The sequence below is a fragment of the Triticum aestivum genome, chromosome 4D, assembly GCF_018294505.1.
Source record: "Triticum aestivum cultivar Chinese Spring chromosome 4D, IWGSC CS RefSeq v2.1, whole genome shotgun sequence".
NCBI lineage: Eukaryota > Viridiplantae > Streptophyta > Magnoliopsida > Poales > Poaceae > Triticum > Triticum aestivum.
This window is the reverse complement of record NC_057805.1, coordinates 200,975,090-201,001,916: the sequence shown is the minus strand read 5'-3', so window position 1 is coordinate 201,001,916 and position 26,827 is coordinate 200,975,090.

Sequence of the window (26,827 nt, the reverse complement as noted above, 5' to 3'; positions counted from 1 at the left end):
ACACCAGAACACCATGGGTGTTCGATTCATCACAATGTAACTAGATTATTGACTCTAGTGCAAGTGGGAGACTGTTGGAAATATGCCCTAGAGGCAATAATAAAATGGTTATTATTATATTTCCTTGTTCATGATAATTGTCTATTGTTCATGCTATAATTGTGTTATCCGGAAATCGTAATACATTTGTGAATACATAGACCACAACATGTCCCTATTGAGCCTCTAGTTGACTAGCTCGTTGATCAATAGATAGTCATGGTTTCCTGACTATGGACATTGGATGTCATTGATAACGGGATCACATCATTAGGAGAATGATGTGATGGACAAGACCCAATCCTAAGCATAGCACAAAGATCGTGTAGTTCGTTTGCTAGAGCTTTTCCAATGTCAAGTATCATTTCCTTAGACCATGAGATCGTGTAACTCCGGGATGCCGTAGGAGTGCTTTGGGTGTACCAAACGTCAGAACGTAACTGGGTGACTATAAAGGTACACTACAGGTATCTCTGAAAGTGTCTGTTGGGTTGACACGGATCGAGACTGGGATTTGTCACTAAGTATGACGGAGAGGTATCTCTGGGCCCACTCGGTAATGCACCATCATAATGAGCTCAAAGTGACCAAGTGGTTGGTCACGGGATCATGCATTATGGTACGAGTAAAGTGCCTTGCCGGTAACAAGATTGAACAAGGTATTGGGATACCGACGATCGAATCTCGGGCAAGTAACGTACCGATTGACAAAGGGAATTGTATACGGGATTGATTGAATCCTCGACATCATGGTTCAGCCGATGAGATCATCGAGGAACATGTGGGAGCCAACATGGGTATCCAGATCCCGCTGTTGGTTATTGTCCGGAGAGTTGTCTCGGCCATGTCTGTATGTCTCCCAAACCCGTAGGGTCTACACACTTAAGGTTCGGTGACGCTAGGGTTGTAGAGATATTAGTATGCGGTAACCCGAAAGTTGTTCGGAGTCCCGGATGAGATCCCGGACGTCACGAGGAGTTCCGGAATGGTCCGGAGGTGAAGAATTATATATAGGAAGTCCAGTTTCGGCCACCGGGAAAGTTTCGGGGGTTACCGGTATTGTACCGGGACCACCGGAAGGGTCCCGGGGGTCCACCGGGTGGGGCCACCTATCCCGGAGGGCCCCATGGGCTGAAGTGGGAAGGGAACCAGCCCCTGGTGGGCTGGTGCGCCCCCCCTTGGGCCTCCCCCTGCGCCTAGGGTTGGAAACCCTAGGGATGGGGGCGCCCCCCACTTGGCTTGGGGGGGAAGCCACCCCTTGGCCGCCGCCCCCCTTGGAGATCAGATCTCCCAGGGCCGGCGCCCCCCCCAGGAGGCCTATATATAGTGGGGGAAGGGAGGGCGGCCGCACCACAGCCCCTGGCGCCTCCCTCTCCCTCCCGTGACACCTCTCCCTCTCGCTGTGCTTGGCGAAGCCCTACCGAGATCCCCGCTACTTCCACCACCACGCCATCGTGCTGCTGGATCTCCATCAACCTCTCCTTCCCCCTTGCTGGATCAAGAAGGAGGAGACGTCTTCAAAACCGTACGTGTGTTGAACGCGGAGGTGCCGTCGGTTCGGCGCTCGGTCATCGGTGATTTGGATCACGACGAGTACGACTCCATCAACCCCGTTCACTTGAACGCTTCCGCTCGCGACCTACAAGGGTATGTAGATACACTCCTCTCCCTCGTTGCTAGATGACTCCATAGATTGATCTTGGTGATGCGTAGAAAATTTTAAATTTCTGCTACGATCCCCAACAGAGATCACACCATAACAGGCTCAAACAAGCATGGCAAAAGTGCAAAAGATATCAGTTTCACAGACTTGGTAAAAATACTAGACATGGCAGAAACAGCATCAGGTAGCAATGTTCAGAGCAAGCAATCAACATGCTACAGGAACTTAACATAGCACAAGGCATGGCATGAATTTACTAAATGCATAGAACAAAAGTCCCTTAATGGCCATGAGCCAAAAAGGCACAGAAGATATGATGGCACCCATGTAAACCTCGCATGTTTCGTTAACAGGTTTCAGACTTAGCAGAAAACAGAGCATGGCATTAACAGAAATTATGAGGGCATCTTGGTGAGCATGATTCACTCATCACAAAGCAATGCATGACAAAACAAGCAAACCTACAACAAGATGGCATGCTTATGAAGCTAACCATGGCAAGAGAAAGTTCATAGCATGTATGGATCGACTACAACAACCTTCGCAAAATTGAATATCATGTTAACAATCTGCCAGGAACATTTTATAGCAAAAGTAGAGCAAGATTGAGACATGCTAGGGCACTCCATAATGGCAAACAGGGGCATGGATGGATATAGCACAACTATATATACAAAACATCCTTACTGAACATGCCCAAAAGAAGCATGGATCTCTCTGTAGACACATGAATACATGACAACAAAATAACAGCAGTAACAGACAGCAAAAATCCTAAGTCCCTGAAAACAGAAACATCACGAAGCCTAGTTTGCATACTTGTGCTAGTCACCACATAGATCACAAAAATACATGGCATACACCTCTGTAAATATGGCATGGCATAGATCAAAACACCTGTAGAGCTCATGCCCATAAGATGCACACAACAAATGCAACAAAAATAACAAAACATCGAGTTCTGATAAGTAACAGGAGTAAACATCATATAGCACTCTTGCACCAGAGATTTGGGCATCAAGATGTACTCAAACGAGCATGGCACAATCGAACAAAATGAAGAGCATCCCGTGATGAACATTTCGATATATCATGCGCATAAATGAAGCAGTATGCAAAGAGTTATGAGGTGATTAACAGGGCTCCAGAATATGAGTAAATCGGGACTTGGCAGAAAACGAGGGGGGGAAAGTCAACCTCTCCAGATCGGATCGGGCAAGCATGCGAACCGAGGCAGCGGGGCGGCTCGCCGGAGTTCTTGCCGGAGAGGGAGGAGGCGCCGGCGGTCGGGGTCGGCGGGCTCGGGGGCGCGGCGGTCGGCGGCGGGGATCCGCGGAGGCGCGCGCGGGGGCGGGGATCCGCGGGAACGGCGGCGGTGGCGGGGCGCGCGGCCGGCGACTGCGGGCGGAGCGGCGGGAGCCGCGGGCTCACACGGGATCGGGCGGCGGGATGAGATGGGCTCGGGGGGCCGAGCACGGGCCAAGCGGGCCGGTGGCGCGGGCGACGGAGGCGCGCCACATGGCGTCTCCTGGTTGGCTCGGGTGCGGCGGCGGATGCGTCCGGCGCCGGGCGGACGTGTCCGGCGCGCGGAGGAAGGGGACGACTAGGGTTTGGACCTGGAATTTTGGAGGGGGAGGTGTTTATATAGGCATAGGGAGCTAGGAGAGTCCAAATGAGGCACGGTTTTCGCCCACACGATTGTGATCCAACGACCGAGAGCATGGAGGGGGCTTAGATGGGTTACTGGGCTGTTTGGAGGGAGGTTTTGCTGCAACACACAAAAGGCCTTTGCGGTTACCCGGTTAACCGTTGGAGCATCAAACGACCTCCAAATGGAACGAAACTTGACAAGTGGTCTACCAGTGGTATACCAAGGCCACTTGTCAACCCTCGGTCCATACCGAGAACGTTTAACACCCGCTCACGAAAAGAAACAAGAGGGGCGCGCCGGTGCATGTGGGAGTGTCGGATCGCAAAACTGACAACGGGGAAAATGCTCGGATGCATGAGACGAACACGTATGCAAATGAGATGCACATGATGACATGATATGAAATGCATGACATGAAAAAAATGCAAAACGAGAGGCAAAACCCGACCACGAAGGGAATATCATAACACATAGCCGAAAATGGCAAGGGTTGGAGTTACAAATATGGAAAGTTACATCCGGAGTGTTACACGACGAGGGTCGCCGCTCGACAGCACATCCCTCCTCCTCCTGAGCCCGCGGTGGTGGAGCCGGCCACGAGGGGAAGGTGGAGGGGGCGAGGCCGTGGCAGAGGTCGTGGTGCCCGAGGAGGAGGAGGACGGGGCGGCGTGCCGGCCTCGCCCCCGCCAATGCTGCCTTTCCCGACGGAGGGCCACGTTGGAGACCAGCCTCGCAAGTTCTTCATCAGGCTGCGCCGGCCTCCGCGTCGCCGTCTTCGTCTTCCCGCCCCGTTTGCTCGGGAGATGGAGCATGACCTCCTCGGGTCATGTACCTCCGCCATGGATGGAAGACGTTCGCTCGCATCCACAGCTTGACGGTGGGGCTCGTCCTCTACTTCAAATTAATGGAGGACGACCTGCTCTCCATCAAGGTCTTCGGAGATCTTGGAACTCGCCTGAAGTGCTGCATTGAGAGCTCCTCCGACGGAGATTCCGACGATGGAAGCTCTTCCTCGAGCTAAAGTGACGATGAGGACAGCGGGGCAGATGACGGGGAAGAGTCCGACTAGGCGTCGGACGCCCCGCGCCTGGGCGGGTGTGGCAGCAGCAACATCTGCACATGGCCGCTCCTCCGGCGGAGTTTTGCCGGGGGAGGTCCCAGCTCCTTGAACTTCTCGGGGCTGTCTCCTTGGGCGGCTGGTGTCGGGGGGCTGCGGAAGAGGAAGAGGGCGGGTGGCTAGGCCGTCAACTTGGAGTACACGAACACCGATGCCTTCGTCGCGTGTTTGGCGACCTGCCGCCTCGTCTTCCAGGTCCTTTCCCGGCACCATCATCACCAGCCCACCCGTGGGCAGCCATCGAGGTGTTCTCTTGGTGCTTTCTGCTGCTCGTAGTTCGCCTTGGCGCCCCTTTTGCCCTTTCGCCTCCTTGACCTGCCTCCTGAGGAGAGGGACAAGAAAGGGATTACGGGCATCTCATCTCTTTTTTAGTCTATAAGCCTTCGGGCCTTGTTAGATTTAAAGCTTGTAATCCCCCTTGTTCATGTTTTTCTTTCCGTACGAACTGTACCTGTATGGGACGTTTTTAATGAAAAAGGGTGCTTGCCGGGTTCTTCGTGAGTGAGCGAGGCCCATGCCATGGATGAATCCTTGTTATTTTTACAATAAACGTTATCTCCCGGTAACAGGCCTTCCCATTTCTCTTCTTCCGCCGACTGTTCTCGCGCTTTCAGCGGAGGCAGGGGCGAAGTAGAGTTAGGCTCCTCGTTCATCTCCTAGCCACATCAACTACTACCAAATTCCGACCCAGGAAGTAACTCTCGGGTAAAGGAAAAAAGGAGCACGGTGGTTTTAAGACATAAACGAGGCTTCACATGTCCCAGTTCCATACGGAAACGCATAGCAGGGGGATGAAAGACTTATCTGAATCCGCAGCCCCCGGCAACCTTGGCTCGCCGTGGTTGGACCCTTACATCTTCAGCCCCCGGCAGTCTTGCCTTGCCAGGGCCGGAGCGCCAGTTCGTTCTCCTTTTCCCAAGTGGCTCAACAGAGATGCCCTGCGAACCAAAGAAAACAGAAAAGACGCACACTCGACCTCTAGGCTAGGGGTTAGTCGTCGCTAAGCACTATCAACCCTAACCGAGGAAGAGAATCAACCTAGCATGCATGCTATAACTTAGGGCGCCAGCGCTTCATTTATTTAGGCTCAGGGTCTGCGCCTGGCTTTGAACAGAGGGTTACATGACTTGCCGGCAAGGCTTGTACAAAAGGTGGCTTGTCGGGGCGCCCGACAAACCGCGCCTTATGGGTAAAACTTGCGAAGATGCTCGATGTTCCATGAATTGCTCACTGGGACAGCATCTTTTGTCTCCAGGTGGACTGCGCCGGGCCTGGTGACTCGTATTACCCGATAAGGGCCTTCCCACTTTGGTGTCAACTTGTTGGTATTCTTGGCCGACTGAACACGCCAAAGAACAAGGTCGCCTTCCTCAAAGCTTCGGGCATGAACCTTGCGGCTATGGTCACGGCGCAAGGCTTGCTGGTAGCGTGCTGCTCTCATAGCCGCCCGAAGACGATCTTCCTCAAGGAGTGTTGCGTCATCTTGCCGCAACTACTCTTGCTCAAGCTCATCATAAGCGAGCACTCGAGGTGACCCGTATATGAGTTCCGTGGGGAGAACTGCCTCCGCCCCATATACTAGGGCAAAGGGTGTCTGACCGGTGGCTCGATTTGGCGTTGTCCTGATCGACCAAAGAACCGCCGGCAACTCATCAATCCAGCGCCTTCCGCTCTTGTGCAGCCTGTCAAAGGTCTTCGTTCTCAAGCCTCGCAACACTTCAGCATTCGCCCTCTCCGCTTGGCCGCTGCTCCGGGGGTGTGCCATGGAAGCAAAACAGACCTTGCTGCCGAGGTCTTGAACGTACTGTATGAAGGTGTGGCTCGTGAACTGCGTGCCGTTGTCGGTGATAATTCTGCTTGGCACACCAAAGGGGCAGACCAGTTCCTTGAAGAACTTGATGGCTAACTATGCAGTCACCTTTCTCACTGCTTCCACTTCCGGCCACTTTGTGAACTTGTCAATTGCAACGTACAAGTACTCAAAGCCCCCGACAGCACGGGGGAAGGGGCCGAGTATATCGAGCCCCCAGACCGAGAATGGCCAGGAGAGAGGGATTGTTTGAAGGGCTTGAGCTGGTTGATGAAGCTTCTTTGAATGGAACTGACACGCTTCACGCTTGGTTACTAGTGTTGTCGCATCCTGGAGGGCGGTGGGCCAGAAGAAACCTTGCCGGAACGCCTTGTCGGCAAGGGCCCTCGACCCTATGTGGGAGCCACATATGCCTCCATGTATATCTGCCAACAGCTCCAGTCCTTCCTCCCAGGGGATGCACTTCAATTTCACACCGTTCGGCCTTCTCCTGTACAGGACGTCATCGACGAACCGATACAGGGCAGACCGACGGGCTACTTTTTCCGCTTCTTCCTGCTCCTTAGGAAGCTCCCCTGTTTGGAGGAATCGGACGGTATGCTGCGCCTATGCCGGAGCCTGGGGCTTGACGGCAAGGACCAAAGGCATCACTTCTGCCATGGAAACGGTGTTCTCCATGGCCAGGGCCTGACGCCCTGCCGGAGCCAGTTGCTCTTTGGCAGGCTTAGTGTGCACGTCAACATCCTTGCCGGCAGCCCCAGGGGGCTCGGCAGGAAAGTACTTGCCGGGACCTAATTTCCTCTGCTTGTTCTGCCCCGTTGACGGTTCGAAGGATGGCTGAGTTAACCGGAGCCAAAAGGTACCTGGTTCCACAGGTAGCTTGAATGCCGCACGCTTCGACAGGTAATCGGCGACGTCGTTCTCCGCTCGGGGAACGTGCTATGCTTGGATACCGTCAAAGCACTCCTCCATCTTCCTCACTTCATCTACGTAGGCCTCCATCAATGGGCTCTGGTAATCCTTGTTAACCTGTCTGACGACAAGCTGCGAGTCACCCCTGACGATGAGCTTCTTCACCCCGAGGTCTGTCGTGATCCTGAGACCGGCAAGCAGCCCCTCATAATCTGCAGTATTGTTTGTGGACACCTCCCTGGGAAAGTGCATCTGGATCACATACTTGAGGTGCTCTGCGGTGGGCGCGACTAGCAGTACACCGGCACCGGCGCCTTGCAGCGAGAAAGCCCCATCAAAGTACATGATCCAGTCGCGGTCTGCTTCCTTGCCGGGGAGAACGGTCTCCTGGATTTCTTCGTCGGGCGTTGAGGTCCCTTCTGCAATGAACTCCGCCAAGACTCTGCTCTGGATTGTCGAGGTACTTTCAAACTTCAACCCAAAGCTCGAAAACTCCAGGGCCCATTCCACAATCCTTCCGGTCGCATCTGGGTTATGCAGTATCCGTTGCAATGGGAGGCGGGTGACGACAGTGATCTCGTGGGCTTGGAAGTAATGACGCAGCTTCCTTGAGGCCATAAGGAGGCCGAAGAGCAATTTCTGCACACCAGAGTACCTCAACCTAGCCACTGCAAGAGGGAGCTGACAAAGTAAACCGGGTGCTGCATCATCTTCTTCTTCTGCACCACCTCACTCGACTGTGCGGGCACTGCCTTGGTGGCATTAGACTCTGCCGGGGGCCTCGCTTTGCCGGCACTAGGCCCTGCCGGGGGAATCTTTGGCTTGCCATCCACTGGTTCTGCCGTCGCCACTGCCTCCTCGTCGACCTCCCTCTGTGCCACCAGTGAGGCGCTGACCACTTGATTCCTCGCCGTCAGATACAGCAGCAACGGCTCTTGTGGTTTAGGCGCAACCAGTATTGGCGTGGAGGAAAGGTGTTTCTTTAGATCCTGCAATGCTGCCTCGGCTTCTGGGGTCCACTCCATTGGGCCTGCCTTCTTCAAGATTTAGAAAAAAGGAAGGGCGTGCTCGGCGGACTTGGAGATGAATCGACTCATGGCGGCGACGCAGCCTGTGAGCCGACGCACATCCTTGCTCCGCTTGGGCGCCTCAATCTGCTCAATAGCCTTGATTTTGTCTGGGTTTGCCTCGATCCCGCGCTGCGACACAAAGAATCCGAGAAGCTTGCCAGACGGAATGCCGAAGACACACTTCTCATGGTTCAGCTTAAGGTTGATCTTGCGCAGGTTGGCAAATGCCTCTTCCAGATCTTGCACAAGAGTTGCCCCATCCTTGGTTTTGACCACTTTGTCATCCATGTATGCTTCCATATTTCTATGGAGTTGGGGTTCAAAACCAATTTGGACTGCTCTTGCAAACATCGAGCCAGCACTATTCAGCCCGAAAGGCATTCATAAAAATGAATACGTACCACATGGGGTGATGAATGCTGTCTTCTCTTCATCTTCTCTTGTCATGAAGATTTGGTGGTAGCCCAAGTAGGCATCGAGGAACGACAGCAGATCACACTCGGCCGTGGAGTCGACAATCAGGTCGATGCGTGGCAACAGGAAGGGGTCCTTAGGACAAGCCCTATTGATATCTGTGTAGTCAATACACAACCTCCACTTCCCATTTGCCTTGCGCACCACTACCGGATTGGCCAACCACGTCGGATGGAGCACTCCTCTCACCAAACCTGCCGCTTCTAACTTCCTGGTCTCCTCTGTGATGAACTCCTGCCTCTCCAGATCCTGCTTTCTGACCTTCTGCTTGACGGGCCGCGCATGAGGACAGATAGCTAGGTGGTTCTCAATCACCTCCCTGGGAACACCGGGGATGTCGGATGCTTGCCACGCAAATACGTCGACATTCGCCCGCAGGAAGGTGAGGAGCGCGCCTTCTTATTTGCTGTCCAGGGTGGAGCCTATGGTGAAGGCCCCTCCCATGCCATCTTCCCCGACGGACACCTTCTTGGTCTGCGGTGGCTCAGCTCTGGATTTCTTGCTCTTGCCGGTAGAGCTTTCTGGCACGTCCTCGACGGTAGCAGAACACTCCGAGGAGGTGCGCTTGCCGGAGTGGGTGCGAGAGGTCTTGCCGGGATTCTTCTGCCCTCCCGGGCCTTCAGCGGCAGGAGCAAGTGCCTTGACGGCAGCTGCTGCAACTCCTTCCCGGTAGAGTTGGTCGGTGTAAATCAGTGCGTCCTTCTTGTCGGAGGGGACAGAGATGATGGTCAATAGCCTGGGCATCTTTAGCATGTTGTAGGCGTAGTGTGACGCCGCCATGGACTTGGCCAGTGCCGAGCGGCCGAGGATCCCGTTGTAGGGCAAGGGGATCTCGGCCACGTCGAAGACGATCCTCTCCGTCCTGTAGTTCAACTCTCCTCCAAACGTCACGGGCAGTGTGACCTTCCCCTTCGGTTGGCTCCTCCCCGGATTGACCCCTTGAAACGTGCCCGTTTCCTTGAGGTCTCCATGAGGAATTTGCAGCCTTTTGATCACGACGGGCGAGATCAAGTTCAGGCCGGCCCCGCCGTCGACCAACATCTTGCTCACCTTGAGGTTGCGTATCGTTGGTGAGACCAAGAACGGCAAACACCTGACCGCGGTTGCCCGGTCAGGGTGGTCCTCGGCATCAAAGATGAGGGGCGTGCTGGATCACTTCAGCGGCTTCTGAGCGTCGAACGACGGCTCCGCTGCTGTAATCTCACGCGCCCACTGCTTGAGCGAGCGGTGAGAAGTATGCAGCGAGGCGCCACCATCGATGCACATGGCCTCCGTAGCCTTCTGGAACTCTTGCTCACTGGACTCGTCGTCCTCATCATGATCATCGTCTTCTTGCTTCTTGTCACGGCCCCGAGTGGGCCTCTCTTGCTGGTTGTCCTTGCCGGGGCGGCCTCCTTGGCCGCCACGCGTCTTGCCGGATCCCTCGGCACCGTCCTGACCTTTCTCCTTGTCCCGCCTCTCATACTCGGCCTTTTGCTTCTCAGCAAGCAGCTCGACTTGCCGACAGTTCTGGAGGTCATGGCCCTTGGTGCGATGGATCTTGCAGTACTGCTTGCCGGAGCCCCTGGCTTGTCGGCAGCTGCTAAGGCCTGGCAGGCGGCGCACCCGGCGATCTCCCTTCCGGGATCGTCTGCCTTGACCTTCTTGGTAGCGCCGGTGTCGTCAGATCCTTCAACGGCAAGCACAGCCTTGCCCTTGCGTTTCCTGTTGCGACGCCGGCCCTTCTTCGTCGGGGCGGCAGTGTTAGAGTCGGTCTCCGCGCCGGCGTCTTCGCCGGGGTACTTCCTTCCCTCTTCAGCTCGGGCGCACCTATCGGCCAGAACATAGAGTTCGGCCACATCCTTAACCTTGGTCATCGCCAGCTCTTCGCGCATTTTGCGGTTGCGCACATTCTGATGGAACGCGCTGATCACGGCGGCGGGATGAACGTCGGGGATGTTGTACTGCACCTGGCTGAATCTCTGTATGTACTTGTGCAGGGTTTCCCCTTCCTTCTGGGGAATGATATGCAGATCACTGGCCTGGCCATGAGGTTTGGTGGCCTCCTGTGAAGGCGCCAACGAACTCATGGCACATATCCGACCAAGAAGAAATGGAATCCGCCGGCAAGTGCATCAACCAAGACATAACATTGGGCTTCAGTGCCAGCGGGAAATAATTGGCAAGCACCTTGTCGTTGCAAGCTCCCGCAACCTGCATCGCGATGGTGTAGATGCTGAGGAACTCGGACGGATGGGTCTTGCCAGTGTGCTTCTCGCCGACGTCGGGCCTGAACGTGCGGTGGGACGGCCACCGGAACTGCCGCAGCTCGCGAGTAAAGGCCGGGCAGCCCACCTCGTAAGGTAGGCCGCCAGAGCCCCCCGGTGCTGGGTGGTCCATAGCGGGTCCCGCCCGCTAGTCCGACTTTTGGCGTGTATCATGCCGGCGCTCGATAGTGGTTCGAGCATCTTTGTGAGCTTGTTCTCGAAGAACATGGCACTGGTCGCGGTGGGTCCGCGGGTCGGACGATGCTATACAGATGTTATCACAAGCGTCGTCACGACGGGCCGACGCCCGCGGCAGCTGGTGGGGAGGAGGAGAGTGCATCATGACCACAACATCATCGGTGGAGCGCCGGCCCGAGGGTCCCGCCGGTCGCGGATCATCTTTGTTGGCAACAGCGACGAGGCTCCGGATCGTGGCCCTCCACTCGTCGAGCTTCTCCGCAGTAGAAGGGAAGTCGAGAAGCAGCTGCGCGCGCGCCAAAGCTTCTGCTGGCGTGGGTGGCGGCGATAGCTGCATGGACCGTGGCGCGTTTCGACTTCTAACCATGTTAGAAGAAGCTCTATGATGACCCAGTGGCTGCGCGCCATTTTCACCAGCACATCGGCAGGCACGTTGATCTCCTTCGTCCCGCGGACGACGCACAGGGCTCTTCCCACGGCGGTGTCCAGGGTCACCGGCGTGGTGACGCCGCTCGTCGCGCACACCTTGGGAAGAGCGCACAGTTGTCGCCGGCGTGGGCATCTTGGAGGTTGCTGCGCCGCCTGTGGGTGGCACAACGACACTCCTGGAGGGCCCAGCGCCGCCTGCGGCGGGCCCAGCCCCGTCTTTGGATTTGGTGGCGTGCGGCCCGTCGCCCGGCGCACGAACGGCACCACTCACCAGGCTCTGACTGCCAGGGCGATGCTGGTGCTCGCGGACCGCGACTCGGGTCCTGTCCTCGACCGGGCCGCTGCTCGCCCATACTGGCACGGGGCATTCGACCCTCGACGAGCCGATTGCCGTGGCCGTCTTCTTCTTGGGAGCCATGGCGATGAAGAACCGTTAGGCTAACTACTAGACCAGATTCGCACAATTGCGCCCCCTACCTGGCACGCCAAAGATGTCGGTGGGAAATGACACCTATGGGATCACAAGAATCCCTACTACGGTTGCCGGGGCGCAGGGTTGTAAGAAGAGCAAGATTAGTAATCAACACAAGGATAATTAACCTAGGTTCGGGCCGCGAGGATGCGTAAAACCCTAGTCCTGCTTTGGTGGGTGTATTGAGTGTTCTTGAGCCCTCGAACTAGCTACGGTGGCTGAGTAGTTCCCAGGAGCCGAATCCTTCTCCAGTACGCCATGGGCCTCCTTTTATAGTCAAAAGGGGCTGCCACAGTGGCACACAGGAGGTGGAAAGGCATACAGTACTGCGAGCTTATCACTCGTATTACAGGACAAGACGCATTTAATGCGTTGCTTAGGTGTCCCCTAGCTTTATCGGGGATGGGGGCGAGGCCCGTCCCGTCCGTCGCCGCTCCCCCTCGCTTCGACACGCGCCCTGGCCAGTGATGCATGCGGCGCCACGTAGGCAGGCAACCAGCTGAGGTGGCGCGACGGTAGGGTCTTCACGAAGATCTGCATGCAGCCACGCATGTGCTTGCTAATCTGGTCTGGGAGCTGCATGTTGCCACGCAGGTGCCAGCCCAGCTGGTTGGGCTGGCAGCTGCATGCGAACAGCGGTGGAAGCTTGGCTGGTGCTGCCCTGCCAGTGGCCCTGCTGGCGTTCTTGGCAAGGGTCTTGCCGGATGACCCGGCAAGGGTCTTGACATGATGCACAGTCGTCCCTCGGCAAGGATCTTGCTGGGGGTCTTGTGGCTTTCCTCAGCAAGGATCCTGCCGAGGGTTGCCGTCTTCTGGTCTTGACAAAGATCTGCATGCCACCACAGAGGTGCCTCCCGAGCCCTGGCCCAATCGTAGCCGGTTGGGTTGGAACCTGTGGCTCAAGGGTCTTGCCGGGGCTGCTCAGGTTGCCCCCAGCAAGGGTCTTGCCAGGGGAAACTGCTCTGTCCCTCTGCTTCTTTGTGTTCTTGGCCTTGGCGTTGCCTTGATCGTCTTGTCTTGGGCTTCGGCTTCTCTCCGGCTTCCCTCCTTTGTCCTGCTACGTGTGGCCGTGGCGCGTGGCTCTGACTGCCCATGCACAAGTAAAGGGGTACAAAGGTGCGCCCCTACTTTCGTACACTGACAGTTCCATTGCAAGAAGTACGACAAAGGTAAAGAAGGAAAAGAGTGAAAATTATGAACGACCAAGCCGAAGGTTTCAACGTCTTCGGTGCACACATTATCCACATTCTCCAACTATGCCATTGATGCCGATGACATGGAATTCATCCTCAGGTATGAGTGGTTATCCTCCATGGACTTATTTTGATCCATGGTCGCAATATAACTTCCTAAAACATGGAAGGGTTTTACCTCATCACCATACATTCGATTAGTTGTATTTAGTTGCAAATCAAAGTGGCCGATATATAACTATCGCCCTAAGCAAAGACATGGCTGATATATAATTATAGTCCTAAGAACATATAAATGGACGATGGAGTGTTGACATCGTCCTTAGAAGAAACTCTGGGAAATTATTTTTCGGCATCCAAGTTTTGCCAAAAAACAGGGGGGCATGTGTTGACACAAGATTTTGGCACGGTCAAGAACTTAACTAATATGGCCTCAAATCGAGAAGTCATATACATAAAAAAGTTTCGTATTGTCGATATGAACATATTTGAAGTTTGAGCCATCGCCATTCGATCTCATCTCGAAGGCCGAAGTTGTGTTCGAAACATTGACATTTTGTATTCAGAACACTATTCAGCTGATTACGTCCCCAGGACTGCCACGTATGGAAAAACGATCTACAAGGATTGTCTTCGTCTCGTCGAAACAGTTTATTTTGATATAAAAACCGTCCCGATCCTAGTTTGTATGCAAAAGTTAGAGCGATCTGAATACAGCCCTATCACGAGCCAAAAGTGGCGCGTCCCACCAGACACCCTATCTGATGGGTAGCGCGAATAATAGCCTGTTTTGCGCGATCGATTTGACCCTTAATATGATCTCAGATCAAAAAATGTTCAACATAAAATTTGTTCGTGTCGTCGAAACTGTCAAGATTGCTTTTGGGCTCGTTTCCATCCGAGGTCGTTTACCTCCTCAAAAAGTATCCGCCAGGTGCAGCCAGTTTAAACCGAACAGTTTCGAAAAGTTCGGACAAAACCAATCCGAATTTAACTAGGGTTTTGGACGTAAATCCAAGCCTTTTCCTTGCACGGGAAGTCCAGCCGCCTCTTATATACCTAAGGGGTGATGGCCGATTGAACAACACACAATTGATCAATTCATCTACCACTTTTTACCTTTACCTTTATCTCTCCCCTAGTTCTTCTTCTTCCTTGTTCTTCGTCTGTTCTTCTTGTTGCAGGGCGGCGAACCTCGAGGTCCTAGGGGCGATCAGGTCGACCTAGGACAGCCCATAGCCGAAGCACGCCCTGACGGGGTCCCTCCCGGGCATGTGGGGTTTCGGGTCTTCAAAAGCGCCCACCGGATTGCTTGCGTACCACGCTTCCGGACGGGTCTCCTTCGACGTGAGCTGTGGTGCATCACCCTCGGCGTTGGAGGTACATGGTGACATGTTCATGTTTGAATAGTAAAAATTCGGGAAAACTAGATGTATCCAGGAAATGCAAAGGAGAATGCATCATGGATCCGATAGCCCATAGAAAAAAAAACATGAATGAAAATCCGGAAGGCAACTAAAGAGGAAAAAATTTAAGAAATTTTTGTGAGGAACCCTCCGTTGATTGGGGGCATAGGTCGAACTCCCTAGGAATCGACGAGCTGGTATGCTCCCCCATCGTAGGCTTGCTCGATGACATATGGTCCTTCCCCCTTTGGCTCGAATTTGCCCTTCATCTTGTGCGTCATGACGATGGGCCGCCTGAGGACGAGGACGAATTCGCCTTTTCGGAAGATGCGTTGCTTGATGAGATTGTCGTAGGCTCTCACCATATTCTGGCGGTAAAGCTCCAGGTTCTATAGGGCATGAAGTTGCCCCTCTTCTAGGGCGTCAAGCTCGTGAAACCACAGTTGTACCTGTTGGTATTGGGTTATATCATCTTCTACAGCCACCCTGAAAGAGGGTAGCTGGACCTCCAGTGGCAGGACTTCCTCACTCCCATAAATGAGAGAAAATGGAGTCGCTTCTTTTGGGGTACGGACCATGACACGGTAGGCCCACAAGTACTCTAAGAGACGACCATGCCAGTCTCTCCTGTTCCTTGTGACAGTCTTCTTGAGTATCCTGCTGAGTGTCTTGTTGAAGGCTTCGATTGCGTCGTTGGCTTGGTATAGATGGTGGGGATGTGGGGTTGAAGTGAAGGGGAGAGCGGTACGCCCATTGCTCCGGCTATGGTTAGTCGTATCCTTCCTTCTTGTCGTTGTCCGATGATTAAGTGGGCAGCCTTCGCATCATCTGTGTCGGACTGGATGACTTGCCTTCGCCTCGTCGGTGCCTGGAAAGATATGGATTGCTTCATCGGTAAAAGACACGTCGGTGGGGTATAGCTTTGCCTTATCAGCGCTAAGACGATGTTGGTGATGTGCATCGGTGCGAATGTTGGCGTAGATGTGGGAGATGTCGCTGCCACAACAAGCGGCAACACAGGATTAGCAAGCCAAAACCATGCAACACGACCCAGTCGATCATGATGAGTTGTTGAGGACATTACGGTGTTGATGTAACCAACGACCTTGTCAAATCAAGAGTCGGCACGAACGGCACCCGACAATGGCTTGTGTCCGCTGCGATGTAGACGCCGCCCCACCATGGGATGGGCTCCGCGTTAGCAACGGTTAGATGGGTCTCCGCCTAGGCAATGGTGTAGATGACACACCACCTGGGGCGAGCTGCATATCAACGATGGTGTAGACCGTGCCCACTTTGGGCGAGCTTGACGGTCGATGTTTAGACGAAGCCTTGCCTCGATGAGTTTCGTATCAAGGGAACCTATCGTGGAGGAAGCATGATCACCTATGGGGCAGGGTTGCCCCTTTGTGGTTCTGCGAGGGGTCGATCACATTGCACAGAGAGCAAAAACAATAGGGCAGCACGGCGAGGGACAACTCTCTTTTACCCAGGCTCGGGCCGCTTTGCAGCGTGAACCCTACTATTGCTTTGATGGATTGATCTGGAGGAAACGAAGACATGGGTGCTCAAGCCCGGCAAGGTGCCTCGGGGAGAGCAGCTACGTGCGTACAAGTGTTGAGGGATCGAAAGTTTGAACCTCTGACACCCCGAGACCGATGCTCCAGTTCCCTTCCATTTTATTTTTTGTTGTTGTCATGTGTTTCATTTATTTGTTGCATTCATCATCGCATCATTATAAATGCGTCGGCACTCGTGCCACCATCCTTTTCAAACCATGCATACGTCCATAGTTGCCAGGTCTCCCAGTCCTCTCTGTTGTCCGTTATGAGTCCAAGCACACTCGCACGCGCCTGCGACACCTCCGAAATATTAATTTATAAGTGAGATAATAATATTCTCGGAATGGGTTGAAAGTTGACGTGCGATCTTGTTATATTGTAGGTAGACCGCTGCCAATTTCGTCGCATTCAGAGTCTGTTTGATACCCCAACGAATAACTATAACGACTCTATAGCCGGATAAACGTCGGACGTTTTCGCTATCCGAAGACCCTGCCGGACCACTCTTCTTCCTTCTCATCTCAGCCCAATGCCTCTACACTGCCCACCTAGTGAGGGAGTCCTTGACTAAGGGGTCCTCGGGCATCCGGCCTGTTAGCCATGAGCCGGACTGATGGGCTGTGAAGATACGAAGACCGAAGACACCACCCTTGTCCGGAGGGGACTCTCCTTGGCGTGGAAGGCAAGCATGGCGATCAAATACGGAGATTTCCTTTCTCTGTAACCTACTTTATGTAACCCTAGATCCCTCCGGTGTCTATATAAACCGGAGGGCTTAGTCGGATCGGAATACTCATTATCATAGTCATACAGGCTAGACTTCTAGGGTTTAGCCAATATGATCTCGTGGTAGATCAACTCTTGTAATACTCATATTCATCAATATCAATCAAGTAGGAAGTAGGGTATTACCTCCATAGAGAGGGCCCGAACCTGGGTAAACATTGTGTCCCCCGTCCCCTGTTACCATCGATCCTAGACGCACAGTTCGGGACCCCCTACCCGAGATTCGCCGGTTTTGACACCGACATTGGTGCTTTCATTGAGATTTCCACTATGCCATCGTCAAGAGGTTTAATGGCCCCTTCGATCATCGACAATGACGCTGTCCAAGGAGAAGTCTTCCTCCCCGGACAGATCTTCGTATTCGGCGGCTTTGCACTACGGGCCAACTCGCTTGGCCATCTGGAGCAGATCGAAAGCTACGCCCCTGGCCATCAGGTCAGATTCGGGAGCTTGAATTACGTCGCGGACATCCGTGGAGACTTGATCTTCGACTGATTCGAGAGCACGGCAGCCTCTCCCTGTCACCTAGACGAGCATGAATTAAATCTGTCATCAGACCACATCCAGGAGATAGCTCCTGTAACAAATCGCACCATCCGAGGACGGGAAGCTCAACCCCGCCACGCAGGGCACAGATTCCGCGGCGTTGGAGTCGCACACAGACAGCCTCATGTGATATCTGTGTCACCGGAACTCTGGACTCGTTTCCGGCTATAAGTTCCAAACCATGCGCGTCCGCGGATGCCGAGCTTGATTGGTTATCGATCTTCGAATTCAGCGCCGCAGACATCTTCCGACACTCGCCTTTTGGCGATTTGCTAAACTCATTAAAGAATTTGTCCTTGGCGGGAGACTCACAGCCGAATTATGTCCGGTTCGAACTGGAGGCTGATGATGGAGACTTTCGCTTCCCACCCACCACCCACTTCATAGCCACTGTCGAGGACTTAACCGACATGCTCGATTACGGCTCCGAAGACATCGACGGTATGGACGACGATGCCGATAAGGAGCAAGGCCAAAACCCGCCATTTACTGGACGCTGGACGACCACTTCTTCGCACGATGTATACATGGTGGATACACCTAAAGAAACTAACGACGACAACAAAGAAGATCTAGTTGAGGATAAACCCACTAGGACACAGCCCAAACGCCGGTGCTCCCGCCGCCGCTCTAAGTCACATCGTTCCGAAAACAACAATACGGGCACCGGAGAAAATAATACTCCGAACGATGCCGAAAACAATGAAGGCCCTGTTGGGATAACTTCCGAACAAGAGGAACAAAGAAATGGGCATGTTAGCCCCGATGAAAAGGCCGCACATGAAGACTCGGGGGACAGTCATTATCTGCCACTCTCCGAGGACGAGGAGAGCCTCGGGAACGAAGATTTCATCGTACCTGAGGAACCTCTCGAGTAGGAGCACTTTAAGCGCCGGCTAATAGCCACTGCAATGAGCCTGAAAAACAGACAACAACAGCTTCAAGCCGACCAAGACCTGCTCAATGATAGATGGGCAGATATCCTAGCAGCCGAAGAATACGGCCTCAAGCGCCCAACCAAGTGTTACCCGAAGCGCAGATTGCTACCTCAGTTCGATGAGGAGGCAACAGAATTTATACCACGCGGTCGGGACAATGCGGCCGACCGACCACAACGCGGTCGAGATAAAACGGCAACCCCAGCCGAACAGCAGCCCGCCCCACTGCAACGTAAAAATAGAGATAAGATAGCTCGGGATTCCACATATGACCTTCAACAGGAGCTGGACAATAGAGCTGCATGTAACAGATCGATCTACGAACCGCGAGGACATGCTTTGACACGCGATGATGGCTATCTATTCGGACGTGACAAACTTAGTCGCGCCTGGGCCGAAAACCGTAGACGGACTCTATCTGAGCTACGTCGCGACGTTGCCCAATATAGAGGCGCCGCACACCCACTCTGCCTCACTGATGAAGTAATGGAGCATGAATTCCCAGAAGGGTTTAAACCCGTGAATATCGAATCATACGATGGAACAACTGACCCCGCGGTGTGGATTGAGGATTTTCTTCTCCATATCCATATGGCCCGCGGAGATGACCTCCATGCCGTCAAATACCTACCACTAAAACGCAAAGGACCAGCTCGGTACTGGTTAAAAAGTCTGTCGGAAAACTCTATCGGCAGCTGGGAGGACTTGGAAAATGCCTTCCGCGACAACTTCCAAGGAACATATGTCCGGCCACCAGATGCCGATGACTTAAGTCACATTGTCCAACAGCCCGGAGAGTCAGCCAGGAAGCTCTGGACTAGATTCTTAGTTAAAAAGAACCAAATTGTCGACTGTCCGGACGCGGAAGCCCTAGCAGCCTTCAAACACAGCGTCCGAGACGAATGGCTTGCCCGCCACCTCGGACAAGAAAAACAAAAATCCATGTCAGCCCTTACCGCTCTGATGACCCGCTTTTGCGCGGGCGAACACAGCTGGCTAGCTCGTAAAAGCAGCAGCGCCAGCAATCCGGGCACGTCCGAAGTCCGAGACGGCAATGGCAAGCCGCAACGCAGCAAGCACGAATACAATGAAAAATGCAGGACACAGCGGTCAACGCCGGATTCAACGGTCCCAAACCCGGTCGACGGAAAAAGCCATTCAAGGCAAACAAGGACGGACCATCCGCCTTAGAAAAGATACTGGATAGGCCCTGCCAGATTCATGGCCACCCCGACAAACCAGCCAATCATACCAACAGATGCTGTTGGGTCTTCAAGCAGGCTGGCAAGCTCAACGCCGGAAAAAGGGGAGGAGGGCGCCCGGTGATAGCGACAATAAAGAAACTCACCAAACAAATACTAGGGGTCAAAAGCAGTTTCCCCCCGAAGTAAAAAAAGTGAACATGGCATATGTGACGCACACCCCTACAGGGAACGCACGGAACACTCCCTCTGTACAGAAGAGCATGCCACGGCTAACTCAGCCGAATTGCACAGCAGTCCTATCACACCGCACACCTAATCGGCCATCAGCGAATTTGGTACTACGCATACATAATTATGCACTTGAAATACCCTGGGCATCGCCGGAAGCACAATACGAAAGGACTTGCAAGCACTTCCGCAGCCTCTCCTATTTCTTCTAACTACCTTTTTTTCTTATGTTCCCTCCATAGGTGATTCAGAAGCTGGTTATGTCATGGACTCTATCGGAGTTCGGGTTCGTACTTTTATCCAAGGGCCATTCCCGTCAAAGGAGTCCCTTAACCGAGGACAGGCGACGCAGACGTGCGACAGGAGGTCCAAAATAACTTTTTGAAGAACGCACTCTATATTTCGAGAATGTAAGGTGCATTTTTTCCTCAGCCTTCGACCCCTGGCATGTCAAATAGCCGGGGCCGTGTCGTTTTTATCTGTAACATAACGATTGGCATATCACTCAGGTCCCAGTGAACATAATCTGTATTCAGCATTCGCCTTTTTCTAAAGAACTGAATTTCGCTCCTTTGGATGTTTTCACACCTCGGCATAACTTGCCAGGGGCTCGGGATGAGAACAAATGAGTTGCCGACCAAGTCCGAACAACTCTATAGCGTACCTCGGTGTCGCGAGTTTGGCGTTATATGCATCAGCTCCGAATCATGTCTTGGGTCAATAGTTGGGTTGCCCGGCTCCGGTGCTTGCTACCTTACGTTCCGCTCTATCGGCTAAGGTAGCAAAGGGAGAACTACTGCGATTGTGCTTCCGGTTCATCTGGTCAAGCACCTCAGTAGAGAAAGCCGAAAACTGACTGTCATGATGCGGCGAGAGCTGGTCAACCACTCGATGACTTATCGGTATCTGTCGCGATTCCCTCCGTATTATACGAAGGACCTTTTCTTCAGGTCACATATGCAACGCGCCATATTGGAATAAGCCGCGCGCATACCAGGGGCTATATCGTAGACCCACCATAAAACTCCTATGGCTAAGTGAAAGTGTTAACGCCCTATAGTCCGATTGCCTGGTTCGCCGCATTGACATCTCCTTAATGGACCAAGACGTGGGTTCAAGAGTGATCAAATGCTTTTCCGAACACCCCCATATTTTTTATGAGGGGGCTGAAGCCGACGACTGGAAAACTTTCAAATTATACAAAAACAGCCGCACAGGAGGAATACAAGTTTTTAGGCGAAACTAAAAAGAAACTAGCCTTATTATCATATTCTCTTTTACAATTTTTCAAACAATTCACTCGAAAATTACATCTTTCGAGCATTGACCCTCTATTAAGCGGGCACCCTCTAAGAAATCCTCGAAATAGTGCTCTGGCGCGTGACGATCCTTGCCCTTGGGTGGACTCTTTGCTGCAACATCAGTGGCCTTCATCTTCGCCCAGTATGTCTTGACACGGGCAAAGGCCATCCGTGCACCTTCAATGCACGTTGATCGCTTCACAGCACGCGGCACCGCATCAGCAAGTCGCTGCACCAAACCAAAATAACTATCCGGAACTGGCTCGGTTGGCCACAGCCGGACCACGACGTCCTTCATGACAGCACCGGACAGCCTGTGATGCTCGGCCCATTGGGTCATCTGTTCCTTTAGCAATAGCAGGCGCTTTGACGCACCGAATTGTGACCAGAAAAGCTTCTCTGTTGCATATCCTTCTTGCACTTGGTAAAACTGCACTGCATTGGCCGCACTCTTCGGTAAGTCCAATAACGCGTCTGGAGAACTCCGCACTTGGTTAAGCGGGGTATAATTCGGATCGCCGAACATATTTTGCAATAAAAAGGGCTTACCAGCCGCGATCTCCCCAGCTTGCCTGATCTCCTCCCGAGCAGCTCTAGACTCGGACCGCATTTCTTTTGCCTCTCGTAAGGCCTTATCGAGATCAGCCGCTTCTGCTTTATTATCCTTCTCGAGGAATTCGCTGCGGCTAGCGGCACCTTCGAGCTCACGCGTCATCTTGGATATTTTCTCCTCGTCCTGACACCGAGCAGCCTGTTCGGCCTTCAATTCGGCCGATGCCTTTTCGGCATCCGCATTACTAAACCAGGCCTGCTCCTTGACTCGGAATAGCTCCGCCCGAAGAATCTCAACCGCGGCAGCACCATCTGCAATTATGCGTATTTTAGCACACAATCCTTTAGGTCCCGCTTATATTAGAAGCAAGTACATATAATGGCTGCCCCAAATACATACCTTGTGCCTCGTCAAGACGCTTGTGGATAAGCGTGATGTCCTCACTCGTCACTTCAAGGTTCCGCTGATGCTCGACGACTTCTGTAGTCCGGGCGGCCGCTGAGGGGGAAATTTCCTGTGTTCCTATTCAATCACGTCATTCCCTGAGCATATCTCTTTTGATCCTCTGATCGCCTCCCTTGGGAAGCCAATCCGAGTCTCAGGGGCTACTACCTATATATAGGTGCATTTTGCGAATAAAACACAGTTGAAAATATTACATCACAAACCTCTAAGCCTCTTAGCAGGCTCGTGAAGGCTTCATGCAAACCGCTCTTCGCGGATAGAACCCTCTCAACAATCGTACCCATCAAGGTACGGTGTTCCTCTTAGACGGACGCTTGTCGCAGCATGTTCGTCAATGTATCTAGCGCTTCCGGGTCTTCGGAAGCCACCGTTGGAACACAGCCTCCCTTTGAAGGAACCCATTTGCTTGTCCCTACAATCATCTCCGGTTGTAAACCGGATAGTCCGGGGCCTTCATTGTTGGCCCCCGAACCCTGGGCGACGGGGGTATCACCTCCACGTGATGTCTTCTTTATCCTCCGCACTGCTTGCTGATCGGGAGAGACCCTCCGGGACGACACTTCACAGTCGTCTGCCTTATTGGGCGAGGAAATTGGTGGAGGCGTTTCTCTCTCCATCATCTCCGGAAGAAGGTCCCTCGAGGAGGAGGATTGTTGAAGAGGACGGTGTGCCGGACTATAAAATATATATTCCCAATGTTACCTTGGTAGCAAGAAAGGAACGAGATATGTTTAAGAACTCCCTTGTTCAACTTACGATTTGGCCAGAGGCTTATGCTCACTATGGAACTGTGCGACAACGTCGTCTTCCAAGCCTGAGCCGCCTGACGATGGCATCTTGCCTCGCTTGGGGGCCTTTTCCTCCCAATCTTCGGAGGCGCCCCTTTTCTTACCCTGGGGGAAGGTACCTTGACTCCTCCTTCACTTTTGTCTTCGGATGACGGAATTTTGATTCCCCCGGGCGAAGTGCCTGAAATACCATTGGGGTGGAAGCCGCTTTCTTCCTTTTCGCTTTCCACCTTGTCCCCCTCCACAGGCATCTAGAACGGTGCCGGGGCCAGCATCCTTGTTAGTAGGGAATCGGCTGAGTCTTCAGGGAGCGGGGCCGAACACCTGATTCGCTCCGCTTTCTTTATCCAGCCCTGGGAATATGCAGTATGCTTAGTAACATATTACAGTGTACTCAAAGTGTTCGGGAGTTAAGCGCTCACCGGGGTATCCGGATGCTTGCAATCGAGGCCAATGTCCTCGGTGGTATCCTGCCATTGTTTTCGTTTTTCGAAAAAAAATTCCACATCCCATTGTGCGTAGTGCCAAAGAAGTGTTGGAGGGTTCGCGCTCCTTCCGGATTAAACTCCCATAGGTAGAGAGGCCGTCGTTGGCACGGTAGAGTCCGACGAACTAGCATTACTTGAACCACATTGATAAGATCAATGTCCTTCTCGACGAGGCTTCGGATGCGGCTCTGTAGAGTTCGCACTTCATCAATTGATCCCCAACCTAGCCCCTTATTGATCCACGAAACAAGCTGAGTCGGAGGGCTAGATCAAAACGCAGGAGCAGCGGCCACTTGGAACCACGAGGCTCAGTGATATAGAACAACTCCTGCTGCCATAAATTTGAAGATTCTGCAAAGGATCCTTTTAGCCAAGGAGCGTTAGTAAGCTTGCTCACTGTGGCACCACCACACTCCGCCTATCTCCCCTCGATCACCTGCGGCTTCACATTGAAGGTCTTCAGCCATAAGCTGAAGTGTGGAGGAATTCGGAGGAAAGCTTCGCACGTGACGATAAATGTCGATATGAGAAGGAAGGAGTTTGGGGCCAGATCGTGAAAATCTAGCCCGTAATAGAACATGAGCCCACGAACAAAGGGATTGAGACCAAACCCTAAACCTCGGAGGAAGCGGGAGATAAACACGACCCTCTCGCCGGATCTAGGGGTAGGAATAACCTTCCCTTCAGCAGGGAGCCGGTGGAGGATTTCTGCGGTTAGATATTTGGCCGCTCGGAGTTTCGTGATGTCTTCCTCTGTAACAGAAGAAGCCACCCACCGGCCTTGAAGGCTGGAGCCGGACATGATCGAGGTTCGTGGTGATTGAAACCTGGGTGTTAGAGCTCGAGGTGGGGAAAGCTAAAGAAGGAGCAAGCGCAGAGGAGAAGGGCGGGCCTGTACCCCTCTATAAAGGCTGTGAATATCAAAACGCCTCCTCTCGGGCCTTAAAACATGCCTATTCCCCAGGAATCGTACCAAAGAGACGGTTGGATTACCCACGACCGTGTTGATAAGAATCCCGTAATATGGGGACACGATCTCGGCTTCGACAAGACGTGCCAATAGATGTCACGCCTCGAACCGTGGAACGGCAGGACAAGAAACGGTTCGAAATAAAGACCGGGCCAGCATGATGTCATGTTGCAAAAAGTTGTCAGCAGTTTGGACTCGTGAAATATTATACTCTCCACGGCTGTGTGTGTGGTATTTATGTTACAGGTCCGGATACATTCTTCGCGTACGAAGACTATCTTGGAGTATTTGGGAAAGGGAACGCGCCTTGCAATGCCGAAGACAATCTGGGCGCCAGACACCTCGTCATTGAAGCCTGGTTCAGGGGCTACTGAGGGAGTCCTGGACTAAGGGGTCCTTGGGCGTCCGGCCTGTTAGCCATGGGCCGGACTGATGGGCTGTGAAGATACGAAGACCAAAGACTCCACCCGTGTCTGGATGGGACTCTCCTTGGCGTGGAAGGCAAGCTTGGCGATCAAATACGAAGATTTCCTTTCTCTGTAACCGACTTTATGTAACCCTACATCCCTCTGGTTTCTATATAAACCGGAGGGCTTGGTCTGGATCGGAATACTCATTACCATAGTCATACAGGCTAGACTTCTAGGGTTTAGCCATTACGATCTCATGGTAGATCAACTCTTGTAATACTCATATTCATCAATATCAATCAAGCAGGAAGTAGGGTATTACCTCCATAGAGAGGGCCCGAACCTGGGTAAACATTGTGTCCCCCGTCTCTTGTTACCATCGATCCTAGACGCACAGTTCGGGACCCCCTACCCGAGATCCGCCGGTTTTGACACCAACACCTAGCGCAACCTACCCCGTCCGACCGGAGCCGTCGGATCGCGATCGAAGGGTCTGAAAACCCCTCAAATCCCTCAAACCTTAGCCCCTTCCCTATATAAACAGCTCCCCCTGCCATTTTGGGAAGCCTAGCCCTCCACCTACCCCAAGCCCTCCTTCCACCTCCAGCCGCCGCCTCCCTCATCAGTTTCCGTGCGCAGCCGCTCCAGATCAGACACTTGCCGACTCCCCGAAGGCCAGCACCGCCGCCAGCCGCTGCTCCAGCAACTCAGCGCGCACCATGCGCCCCCCCTGCGCCCCCGCCACTGCGGCCCGCCCAAGCCCGTGCATGTCCCGCCGGGCCCACCTAGCCGCATTGCTCGCCCACGCGAACCCAAGCGCCGCCCGCCTCCTGCTCGCCTCGACCTCTCGTTGCAGCTCGACCTCGTGGAGCAGCCCGCCGAACCTTTGCCTCGCCCCATTCGTCGCTGGAGTTCCTCCCGTAGACGACCCCATGTGAGATCCGCCGACCCTCTCCCTCCTTCTCTTTCCTTCTTTCATCCTCCTCTCCCTCTCACCCTCGCTCTCTGCCATGGCCTCGAGCTCGCCAGCCCTACTATCAGCGGAGCTCCTCCGACCCAGCCGCCGCCGCATCCGAGGTCCCCATGCCTAGATATTCCCGTTCCGGACCGCCTCGACCTTGTCCCCGCCTCTGGTGTCCATCCTGCCGTCTGCCGTCACCGGAACCGCCGTCGCCATGGCACCGCTCGAGAGCGTGCAGAGGAGCTGCCCGTCCCGCTTGCCCTCACTCGCATGGGCCCTGGCCTCGCCCGCAGGCCCAGCACCACCTCGAACCCACACTCTGGCCCACGGGCCCTCTGGTGAGATCGCCCCCACTAAGTCTCGCCCGTGCATAGATTGGTTATATTGCGCTCGCTCTATTTCCCGAAAACGGCCAAGTCCCTATTTTGCATCCTTATGTATGTATCTTGAGTGAGCCCCGTCTTTGTGCATGTTTGTCCGATGGAAATGGTTTATATATGTAAAATGATCTACTCCCTACATGATTCGGGCTGTTGCATGCATACTAGAGTTCATCTTCATGTCATAATCTTCGTTGCAAAAGTGCATCCTGATGTCAACTGCTGCTAACTTCAGCAAACTGTTAAAACATTCAAACTAATCATGATGGTTCCCACTAATCCATAAGTCATATGCATATGGTTCCTTCGTGTGATTTGCCCAATGTTATGTGTAGTTTGATGCCATGCCTTCGGTTGCCTTGTGAACTTGCTATAGTATGTCTAAAGATGCCATCATGCTAAATCTGTCAATTTCTAAACAGCATGTTCCATTTCGTAAAAATCATAGTAATTAAACTGCCATGTCTAATTTATCATCATGTAAATTTCATAATTAGTAAAATTTCTATACTTGATGTTATGTGCCTCTCAATTCAGTATAATCATGTTAATGTTTGTGTTCCCAG